The sequence below is a fragment of the Castor canadensis genome, chromosome 14 (genome assembly GCF_047511655.1).
Source record: "Castor canadensis chromosome 14, mCasCan1.hap1v2, whole genome shotgun sequence".
Classification (NCBI taxonomy): domain Eukaryota; kingdom Metazoa; phylum Chordata; class Mammalia; order Rodentia; family Castoridae; genus Castor; species Castor canadensis.
The window spans coordinates 54,935,923-54,948,026 of NC_133399.1; the positions used below are offsets into that span (position 1 = coordinate 54,935,923).

The 12,104-nt window shown below is 41.3% G+C and overlaps 1 pseudogene; it reads left to right on the forward strand.

The window, feature by feature from the left end:
* The first annotated feature begins 4,819 nt into the window (after window positions 1–4,819).
* Window positions 4,820–6,168, forward strand: LOC109696404 (heterogeneous nuclear ribonucleoprotein A1-like 2; annotated as a pseudogene).
* The last annotated feature ends 5,936 nt before the right edge of the window (window positions 6,169–12,104 follow it).

A 12,104-nucleotide genomic window follows, 5' to 3' on the forward strand; every position in this document is an offset into this window, starting at 1 on the left:
AGTGCTGCTCTCACTGTATCCCACAGGTTTTGTTATGTTGTGTGATAATTTTCATTTGTTTAAAGATTTTTTTCTTTCTATTTTGATTTCTTCATTGACTTGGTCATTTCAGAGAATATTGTGTCATTCCCGTGTATTTTACAATTTCTATAGTTCTTGTTGTTTTCTAGTTTTATTCCATTGTGATAAAAATACATGCTATTAGTTAAAATTTTGAATTTATTGAGACTTGTTTTGTCTCCAGATAGTCTACTGGAGAATGTTCCATGTGCTGATGAGAAGAATGTGTATTCTGCAGGTGTCAAATGAAATGGTCTTGAAATATATGTTAGGTCTGTTTGGTCTATAGGAGAGTTTTATGCTAATGTTTCTTTGCCTAAATGCTCTGTCCACTTTTGGTAAAAGTGTAATTTTGAGGTCCCCAACTATTATTGTGTAAGTCTATCTCTCATTTTAGATTTACTAATGTTTGCTTTACATAATTGTATGCTCTAGCACTGGGTGCATATATATTTTCTTTCCGTTCATTGAATTGATTCCTTCATCAATATATAATGACCTTATTTGTCTCTTTTTTCAGGTTTTGAACTAAAGTCCACTTTATCTGACATAAGTGTAACTACCTCACTTTCGGTCTTCCATTTACATAGTATAACTTTTTTCATCCCTTTACCTTCAGTCTTTATGTGTGTCTTCACTGGCAAAGTGAGTTTCTTATAGGCAGCATATGTTTGGGTCTTATATGTATTTTGTGTGTTGTTGTGATTGTAATTATCATCTTTTTGCTTCTAGTATAGAATTTCCCTAAACATTTTTGTACAGTAGGTTTAGTGGAGAATTCTCTCAGTTTTGCTTTCCTTGGAAAGACTATTTTTCCTTTGTTTCTGAAGTATGGTATTGCTGGGAGTGGTACTCTTTTCATTCTTTCAGGACTTTGAATATATCATCCCATTTTCTCCAGACCGACAAGATTTCTGCAGAGAAGTGTGCTATTAGTCTACTGTGGATTCTCTTTTATGTGACTTGACACTTTTGCTTACTATTGTTTAGAATTCCCTTTGCATTGTACATTTGACAGTTTAACTACAATATGTCTAAGAAAAAAGTCTTTTTTTGGTTGAATCTGTTAGGGGTCCTGGACCCTGTACTAGCTTCCTGAACCTGGATGTCAGTATCATTCATAAGATTCAGGTAGTTTTTGCAATTATTTCATTGAGTAGGTTTTCTATGCCTTTTGCCTTCTGTTCTGAAATACTCATGAATACTTCCTTAATGGTATACCATAATTCCTGAAGGAGTTCTTAATTCTTTTCTTGTGTTTAATCTGGCGGGACTATTTCAAAAGGTCTATATTCAAGCTCAGAAATTCTTTATCTTCCTTATCTATTCTGCTGTTCAGGCTCTCAAACTGTATTTTAAATTTCATTTATTGAATTCTCTAGTGCCAAGATTTCTGTTTGGTGCTTTTTTTATTATCTCTATCTCTGGTGAAGTTCTCATTCTTTTTTTTTTTTTTTTTTAAAAAAAAAACAAAAACAGTAACAAGGCTGTTTATCAGCACCATGCGGGGCTGAGGCACTGTGGTACCATGAAGCTCTGGTATTTAAAGGATTTTTTTTATTGTTTTATTATTCATATGTGCATACAATGCTTGGGTCATTTCTCCCCCCTGCCCCCACCCCCTCCCTTACCACCCACCCCCTCAATACCTGGCAGAAACTATTTTGCCCTTATCTCTAATTTTGTTGAAGAGAGAGTATAAGCAATAATAGGAAGGAACAAGGGTTTTTGCTGGTTGAGATAAGAATAGCTATACAGGGAGTTGATTCACATTAATTTCCTATGCATGTGTGTTACCTTCTAGGTTAATTATTTTTGATCTCACCTTTTCTCTAGTTCCTGGTCCCCTTTTCCTATTGGCCTCAGTTGCTTTTAAGGTATCTGCTTTAGTTTCTCTGCGTTGAGGGCAACAAATGCTAGCTAATTTTTAAGATGTCTTACCTATCCTCATATCTCCCTTGTGTCCTCTTGCTTTTATCTTGTGATCAAAGTCCAATCCCCTTGTTGTGTTTGCCCTTGATCTAATGTCCACATATGAGGGAGAACATACGATTTTTGGTCTTTTGGGCCTGGCTAACCTCACTCAGAATGATGTTCTCCAATTGCATCCATGAAGTTCTCATTCTTATCATGGATTTTCCTCCTAATATTTTAATTGCCTATCCATAGTCTCTTGTATTTCATTAATCTCCTTAAAATCAATATTTTTCATTCTTTTCAGGTAATTCATTGATTTTCTTTTCTTTGCTTCTGCTTCCAGAGAGTCTTTGTTTAACTTTGAAGACATTGTGTTTTGTTTTTTTATTTTAATCCTTCTTGTGCTTCTACATTGATATTTGTGCATCTGGCAGATAAGTTGTCTCTACAGATTTTATAGGGTGGCTTTCATAGTAGAAGACTTTCTCCTGGCAGTATGTCCTGGGGTGTTGGATGGATTGGTTGCATTGGCTTTTGTTCAGGGTGGGTGATTTAGTTCAGTGTGTTCATAGCTTCTTCTACTGTAATAAACATTGACAATGTGGATATCACAGTGACCTGGGCTGAAAGGTTGTGGGACTGCCCTGCTGTGCTAGTTAGGGGGCAACTTCTTAGATGGGGCAGGTTTGGTGGCAGCTCTCAGCATGGCTCATCTAGCTGAATGCTGCCTGTCAGTTTCTTAGGGCTGCTCCTGCGGATCCAGGTGGGTGCAGCTCAGCTTTCTTGGTAGTGAGGTTATGTACTTATCAGTGTCTTCAGACCACAAGGGGTTCTAGCAAGACAAAGGGCCCAAACAGCATACCTGTCAATGTTCAAAGGCTCTAAAGATGACTTCCTGGAGCTGGTCCACTCAGGGCAAGCTGGGTAGGTGAGACTGCTCATCTGCTTCTCAGGGCCTTAGTGGACTGAACTTCTATGAACAAGGTGCTTAACTCCTTCTGGTTTCAAGAGCATGGCAGGGCTGCCTAGCTGCTTCGGGGGGTCTCTGTGGGCTGAGCCACTCGAGGAAGGCTTATGCTGCCCTGGGTTGTGGGTGGTGAGTGGGGCTACCTAGCTGTTGCCAAGGCAGGAGGAGGGTGGGAAGAACAAGGCAGGGGCCACTGGAGGCCAAGCCACTCAACATGGGCTGTCCAGGTGTTTCCTGAGGTTGTGGATGGGGCCACCTGTTAAAGGGCTCTGTTGGTGGACCTGCTGGGCCAGCTGGTTGGCTGCTTCATGGGACCTCAGGCAGGCAGGGTCTCAAGAGTTTGTTGAACAGCTAGAGCCTGAATGGGGAGGGCACATTATGGACTGGATTCTTTCTCCCAGGCAATGCAGGAGGTTGGTAACCTGGCAGCTCCCAAAACTGGGCTCAGGTCCGGTAGGAGTGCTGGCTTCTCCATCAGCAAATGCTTCAGGTATATGTGGCATGAGTAAAGACTCCTGGGATTTCCTGCTTATTCTTTTGTCACTAAGCAAAACCCTCTGGTTCAGACTGATCTTTTTTTGGCAGCAGGATGGGGGGCTGAGGTTTGAACTCAGGATTTCATACTTGCAAAGCTGGTGCTCTATTACTTGAGCCACATCACCAGTCCATTTTTCTCTGGTTATTTTGGAGATGGGGTCTTGTGAATTATTTGCCTGGGCTGGCCTTGAACTGTGATCCTCCCAATCCCAGCCTCCCTAATAGCTAGGATTATAGGCATGAGCCAATGCGCCTGGCTCAGGTTGATCTTGAGAGATGTAACTATAGATGCTGTGTGCTCAGTTTCCTTCTTTATAAAGTCCCAATAATCTGTGCTCTGCAGTCTGCCACATCCCTCATACTCCAGTGCTCTGCACAGTGTTTTCTTTCTGTTTACCTTAATGGAAATCAATTATATGAGCTGTAGAGGAGAGGAGGTATTAGTTAAAGACCATGTGAAAGAGATTGGTCCTTAAAAGATTGGGATGACAATGGTAATAGTTTTCACCTGCTTTATTATACTGTTTCAAGACCAACATCTTGAAATCTTACTTGGCTTCCCCCACACTCAGAAACTGTTTTTATCATCTGCTCTATTCTGTCTTTAGTTTCCATACAAACGCTTTAGTAAATATATGACTGATCCAGACAGAGGTCTAACCTAAGTGAAAACCACCTGAAACACTACCTCCTGAAGCAAGACATAACTTCATAAATGGACTCACCTATGGCATCAGTCAGTTTTTCCTTACCAAGATAATTGGCTTAAGAAGAGAAAAGGGTTATCTTGGTGCACAGTTTTGCAGGTTTCAATGCATGATTAGTTGCCCCTGTTGCTTTTTGGCCATGATGAAGTAGCACATCTTGGCAGGAACATGTGGCAAAATAAAACTGCCCACATTATGGCCAGGAAGTGGAAGAAAGAGAAGGAGGAAGTAACAAGGGTTCCACCAGCCTCTTGAAAGGCTCACTCCCAGTGACCTGAAGACCTCCATGAAGGCCCTGCCTCTTAAAGGTTCCACCTCCTTACAGTAGTGTCGAGAGCTGGGGACCAAGCCTTTTACACAGGGACCTCTGGGAGTGATTTAAGACCCAAATTGTAGCACCTATTCCCAGGATAGAGAAACCCATTCAGTAAGGGGGACACTGTGTTTAAATTTGTCCTGCTTTTGTTTTTCATGTTCAGTCACATTGCAACTTCAAACCTGACGCTCTCTCTACAAAAACATTTGCTAATCTATACTTCAAATCAGGCATGATGTGCTTGCTCCAAAGATTTAAAAAAACAAACCAAAAAACCCCCCACAATGTGCAGATGCCAGGAGGTAAGAAATTGAAAGTGACCTTTCATGATTTTCCAGGAAATAAACTCCAGCAAGCCATTTGTAAGCATAAACAAGTTATACATTCATTAGCTTACTCCTTTCTGTTCTTGAATGCAGTGGAGGAAGCATCTCTTAATTCTCTCACTGCCAGCATGTCTAAGTTGGCGTCTCCTAAAGAGTCCGAGCAACTGCAGAAGCTCTTCATTAGAGGGCTGAGCTTTGAAATGACCTCTTTGAGTCTGAGGAGCCATTTTGAGCAACAGAGAACCCTCTCAGACTGTGTGGTAATGAAAGGTCCAAACACCAAGTGCTCAGGGACTTTGGATTTGTCACTTAGGCCACTGTGAAGAAGGTGGATGCAGCTATGAATGCAGGGCCACACAGGTGGAAGGAAGAGTTGTGGAACAAAAAAGAGCTGTCTCAAGTGAAAGTTCTCAAAGACTGGGTGCCCACTTAACTGTGAAAAAGATCTTTATGGGTAGCATTCAAGAAGACATGGAAGAACATCACTTATGATATTATTTTGAACAGAATGGGAAAATCGAAGTGATAGAAATCATGACAGAACAGGGAAAGAAAAAGGGCTTTATTTTTGTAGCCTTTGATGACCATGATTCTGTGGATAAGATTGTCATTCAGAAATACCATGCCATGAATAGCCACAACTGTGAAGCAAGGAAAGCCCTGTTAAAACAAGAAATGGCTACTGCTTCATTAAGCCAAAGGACTTGAAGTGGTTCTGGAAACTTTGGTGTTGGTCATGGATGTGGTTTTGGTAGAAATGACAATTTTGGTAGGGGAGGAAACTTCAGTGGTCGAGGTGGCTTTGGTGGTAACTGTGGTGGTGGATATGGTGGTAGTGGGAATGGCTACAATGGATTTGGTAATGATGGAAGCAATTTTGGTGATGGTGGAAGCTACAATGACCTTGACAGTTACAACAATCAATCTTCAGATTTTGGACCCATGAAGGAAGGAAACTTTCGAGGTCAAAGCTCTGGCCCTTATGGTGGTAGAGGCCTATACTTTCTTAAACCATGAAACCAAGGTGGCCATGGTGGTTCCAGCAGCAGCAGTAGCTATGGCAGTAGCAGAAGGTTTTAATTAAGAACCAGAAAATAAAGCTTAGCAGAAGAAGAAAGTCAGAGAAGTGACAAGGAAGCTAGAGGTTACAACGGATTTGTAAACTGAACCAAGCATAGTGGTGGCAGGGCCTAGGTGCTATAAAGAAGACATGTTTTATACAATATTCATGTGTATGGGCAAAAAAACTCAAGGACTGTATTTGTGACTAATTATTTAACAGGTTATTTTAGTTTCTGTTCTGTGGAAAGTGTAAAGGATTCCAACAAAGTGTTTTAATGTAGACATTTTTTTTGCACCCATGCTGTTGGTTGCTAAATGTAATAGTCTGATCATAATGCTGAATAAATGTGTCTTTTTTTAAAGGTGTTGTGTAAAGTTAATCTGCTCTGAAGCCATTTTGGTAAACTTCCCCAACAGTATGAAGTTAGAATTCTTTCAGGGTGATGTCAAGTTCCATTTACTTGCAACTGCTTGGGTCTTCAGAAACCTTGATGTACATGGACTGACAGTCTCTATTGTGACCTTAGGAATTTCTTGAAAGGGTCACCCAAGCAAAGTCACTGAATTATTGATTAAAAGCAATTGTTGGCACATCCTATGCAATATGTAAATTGGATAATGGTACCAGATAAAATGATACATGGGAACGAAGCTTGTTTATCATCCATCATCATGTGTAATCAATAAATGATTTAATTCTCTTGGAAAAAAACAAACATAAATGAACAGGTAAACAGAAGCTCATCAAGTTTTTCTTTTCTTTTTAGAGAGACTGGAATTTGAACTCAGGTCTTTGCCCTTGCAAAGCAGGCTTTCTACCATGATCCTCCCAATCTCAGCCTCCCAAGTAGCTAAATTACAGTCATGAGCCACTAGCACCCAGCTGAAAATTTACTTTCAAAGAAGGAAACTCCATTTGTAAGAGTGTCACTCTCTGTCTCTGAACTAGGAACAAGGATGGCTAATGAAGAAGAACAAAATGTTATCATTCACTGGTAAATGGATGGAATTGGAAAACATCATTCTGAGTGAGGTTAGCCTGGCCCAAAAGACCAAAAATTGTATGTTCTCCCTCATATGCGGACATTAGATCAAGGGCAAACACAACAAGGGGATTGGACTTTGATCACAAGATAAAAGTGAGATCACACAAGGGAGGGGTGAGGATAGGTAAGACACCTTAAAAATTAGCTAGCATTTGTTGCCCTCAACGCAGAGAAACTAAAGCAGATACCTTAAAAGCAACTGAGGCCAATAGGAAAAGGGGACCAGGAACTAGAGAAAAGGTGAGATCAAAAATAATTAACCTAGAAGGTAACACACATGCACAGGAAATCAATGCGAGTCAACTCCCTGTATAGCTATCCTTATCTCAACTAGCAAAAACCCTTGTTCCTTCCTATTATTGCTTATACTCTCTCTTCAACAAAATTAGAGATAAGGGCAAAATAGTTTCTGCCAGGTATCGAGGGGGTGGGCGGGAGAGGGAGGGGGCGGAGTGGGTGGTAAGGGAGGGGGTGGGGGCAGGGGGGAGAAATGACCCAAGCATTGTATGCACATATGAATAATAAAAATTAAAAAAAAAAGAAGGATGGCTAAACCACAGAGACTGTTATCTGTGGAGAATGCATGGGTATAAATCTACACAGCATTTTGTTTACTTGGCTTTTCTTGGTCACCTCCCCACAATTGCCCTCCCACCTCCTCCCTTTTGTTTCAGCTAGAGTGTTGCCAGAATCTCAAGCTGAGATATGGAACACTGAGGCAGTTTAGCAAGAAGCAACACTTTATTGTGCCTACACAGACCTAGCGGACGCGAGTCCAAAGGCTGAGCCCCAAGAACAAAGGGGTCTCTCCTTATATACCCTTGCAAGCAGGTTACAGAAGCAAAAAGTAACATCTAATCCATATATGGTTGCATGTAACTATTGGCTACTTCTCTCCCAGTGCTATGTGACCTTCTTCATGTTTCAATTCTTTAAGTTTTATCTCTCTGCTTTGCCATCTCTTCCCCTTGCCTCATGATCAGAACACAGACTTGTCTGTTTCTTTTTTTTAGTTCTCCTCCCTACTACATTATTCTCTGCTTTGATGCTTGGACCCACCTAGGGTCAAAGAGCATCATCTTGATTTAGGGGTTTACATTTTTATAGCATAATTACATGTGTGGCCATTTTTATTTTTATAATGGCCTCCATAATGGTCCTGATAGACTGCAGCACCAGGGGAACCAGGCAGGGTGATATTAAGCATGTTCCTAGGACAAGGCCCATTGCCCTATCAAGGTTTTGAATCCATCTAAGGCAGAGAACCATCCTCCAAACAGGTCATTGGGCTCCCATCCTCTCCAAGTCTGGACAGGACATGGGCAAGCTTTTTCATTCTGTCTGTGATTTCTTCTATAACCTTTTCTTAATCAGCAATCTGAAGCAGCAGTTGCTTAGGTTAAATTTTTTACAAATTCCTTCCTCAGAAGCAAGCAAATACTCTAAAGCAAAGCGGTTCTGATAGATGGCATTGTGTATCTTAGTGCTTTTTTTGTCAGCAAACTGAGAGCTTTGTAGTTTTATTAGTTATTATTTCAACAACAGCCTGCAGTCTGATGATGTGACTGAGCATAAATATAGGGGTGTGATAGCCCCAGGACCATCTTTTTTTTGGCCAAGTGGCAGGACCATAGTACTATAATAGCATTATTCACTCGGGAGACCATTCATTATCTTTTTAATTGCCAATTTGTAAGGCACCCATTTTTGTCTACCTAATCTTTCTTCATATATGAGGACTCCCAGTTTTTCACCTTTTCTGAGGGGAAGCAAGAAAATGGATGGTCTGTTTGAGCGTAGCACACAAGACCCAAACCAACTACTAAGTAGCACCGTTTAAGCTTGTTTCACACAGATCCAATACAACCCTCTTGGCTCCCGCCAATCTATGTTTGTGGTAAGATTGTTCCAAGCTTTCTGGAGATTATAAAAGTTGGCCAGTGGGTGGGGCTGGGGTTCTGTGTGGTTTGGAGGTCCCCACCATTGGGTCTCTTGGCAGTGTCATTGTAAAACTTCTGTCCTAAATAAGTTAAATCCCCCACCGAGGTGGAGAATTGGCCTTCTGGGCTGGAGATACAATAATTTCCAGTGATGGAAGTTTTTAGGAGCCAGATGTGTTTCCAGGTTTTGGGAAATCAGTCTCATTAAAAGACTCCTGTGGATCAGCTCCCTTACTTCCCAAGGTCAATGGTCTCCCATGTTTGTCCCCCCACAAACATAGCATGAAGTAGCATTCAGTGTCTGGACTATAGACTCAACCAGTGAAGGAACGAGTTTTTGGCCTCCCTAGGGATGGAAAATTCACTCCTCATCTCCTCATAAAAGAAGTGAAAAACTTGGTATGAGGAACTCTCATGGGTATAAGCAACTAATTTGAAGTGCATTACAGTCCCAGAGTCAAGGCTCTTTCCATCTATCCTTATACTAATTACATGTCCTTGTGTCCAATTGGATGGCTTAAGTACAGTGAAATTTACAGGGTTACAGGTGCCAGGGGTGCATTCAGGGGCAGCTTTTCCCTTGTGAAGGAGGCCCCATATTTAGCCCTCTGCCATGTAGCCCATGAAACACAAGCCCAATAAGGGCAATAATAAGAATGCACATCATCACATGGGCTATAGTTGTCTCCCCAGCCCATATACTTATCATTTGACGTATAGGCTCTTTCCCAAGCTAGGCCCCCACAGCCACAGCCTATACCTCCACATCCACCCTTGTCTGTGGCCGCACATGCATCAAAGAACATTGACACTGGTTTGTCAGTGCCAAACACCTGGGTGCGGCTGAAAGGTTCCCAGGGTTGTAGACACTCCGGATCTTTAACTGTTCCTCCAGAGGGCAGTCGGTGATGATTACCATGGGAGCACACAAGATAGTTGGTATGATTGTGAGTGCATGAGCTGATGCCAGAGCCTGCCCAGGAATGGTAAGTATGGAATAGCAAAGTCCCAGTGACAACACTTCCTGCCCAAGTAGTATGCATACACAGGTCACAGAATGAGGGCTCTGAGGCCATAAAGGGAAACCACATCAGTACCAATAAACAGTAATAATGCATCCTGCACAACAGAGATAGAAGAGAGCTAATAAAAACCTTTTGCCATGAGTCTTGTCAGAGGGGGTGGTTTCTGCCAAGTCTATGGCAAAGACTAGGCTGAGAACTATAGCACCAGATACAGACAAGGGGTGACATGCATCACAGTGAGATAACTGTTATAGAAACAGTCCATTTGTCCTGTTGGATAGTTGACTCCTCAAGCTTCTGCAATGCATAGACCAGTCAGCTTCTGGGGGTGACTAGAGCAGGGCTGTTGTACCACCTTTCATGGTGCGTGGTTGTTTCCTGGGAAGTGGAGTCCTGCTGAGGGAGGGCGCTGACATTTTGGGGCTGATCTTACATGGTGAAGCTGGATCAGGGACGCACTCCCACTCGAGAGAAGCTGGCTTGACTTGACTGTGGTGGATCCAAGGAGCAATCTCTGCTACTTTAACTGTGGTGGGAGTAGACAAAATAACAACTAAAGGGCCCTCCCAATGGAGTTTAATGGTTGGACATTTTATTCTTTTACCCAATGTATTTTTTTTTGTTTTTTGTTTTTAACTGAGTAGAATTACCATGGCAATTTATTATCTATATTGCCAGTATATATGTCTAAGAAAACACATTATTTTTAAAAAAGTAAAACCACCATCTTGAAGTATCAAAGGATATGTTTAGAGCCAGTAAAAATAGTCATTTTGTCACTGTTTAAGTAGAAGACCCTGTCTGAAAAATATCAGTTTATGTCTAGAAGGGCTTTAATGCTAGATAGCCACAAATGTATAAAAACCATTTCCTCAATCCTCTCAGCCTTGGTTATTTTTGAGAGGTCTGTCGTTTAAACTTTGATGGCATTCCCCCCTTGTCTCCAAACTGTTTGTCTCTGAGCAGTCTCCTCTGAAGATCTATCTCCCATCCAGGTACTAATCAGGCCCAACCCTGCTTAGTTTCTGAGACCAGAAGAGATTGGGAGCTTTTAGGGTGCTATGGCCGTAGACTGACGATCTTTCTTGATTGGTCATCTTTTTTTTTCCCCTTATTGTGAAGATTTGTTCTTTCTAGGATTTTGGTTGTTTGTTGGTTTTGGTCCCACATCGGGTGGGGAAGAGGGGAGGTAACAAGCAGATCAGGTGGGAGTCAGTGCCAACTAGACCCTTTTGGCTAAATTTAAGCAACAAAAAGACTTAGAAGGAGTGGCTCTTAGACAGTGGGCTTCTAGACAAGAACAATACAAAACAAAATCCAACAAAAGCAGACATCTAAAGAACTAACCTGGTTGACACATAAGCACTTATTAGAGTCATTTTTATGAACTTGATTGTAAGTGCCCCAGAAGGATCAGAACGGTAATGACAAAAACTTAAAAGAGCCATGGTTAAAATTCTGATGGACAATTTAGCAACTAACAGAACAGTATATCAGTACTGCTAACTTTTTATTACCATGTTTACCTAAATTTTATATTTTAGAAAGCTTGGTATACTTGAAAAACATAAAGATACTTAGTATACAGGAACCAGCAACAGTATCACAGCTCTATAGAGGTTATATATACATATTAGTTAAGTTGTTCTTGAAGTAAAACGTTAGATTTTTTTCATCAGTTGGTGGGGGGGAGGAGAGTGTCAGTGACTCCAAATAGCCCAGTCACAGACACATACAGGGTACTGACTGCATTAGAATTTCCCAAGACAACAGTTGTTTACCCATGCGGTTGAGAAATTTTTGTATAAACCGACTCTTAAATGAACATGACTCAGTTCCTTAGTAGTCAAAACACTGACAAAAATCACCAGAGAACACAGGTAACTACTTATGGGGACTAAGTGTGGAGTTAGGAAACATAGTGGCCAAGAATCAGGGCTCAGATGTTGATAAGGGATTACATCCCAGATTGTTGACATTAACATATGGCTCATGACATACAGCAGGATCCCACCAACCTGTAGTCAATGGAGCCCCCTAAAATAAAAGACCCAATCTGTCCATCCCAGGCCAAAACTTCCCTATGCCTAACATGTGGAAGTAGTAAGACTAACATTTCCCCTCTGTTGACGCCAATAAAAACTGGAGGTTTTTTTTTTTTTTTAAATTTATTCTATCTGGAGGCTGTGTTTGGCTTTTTG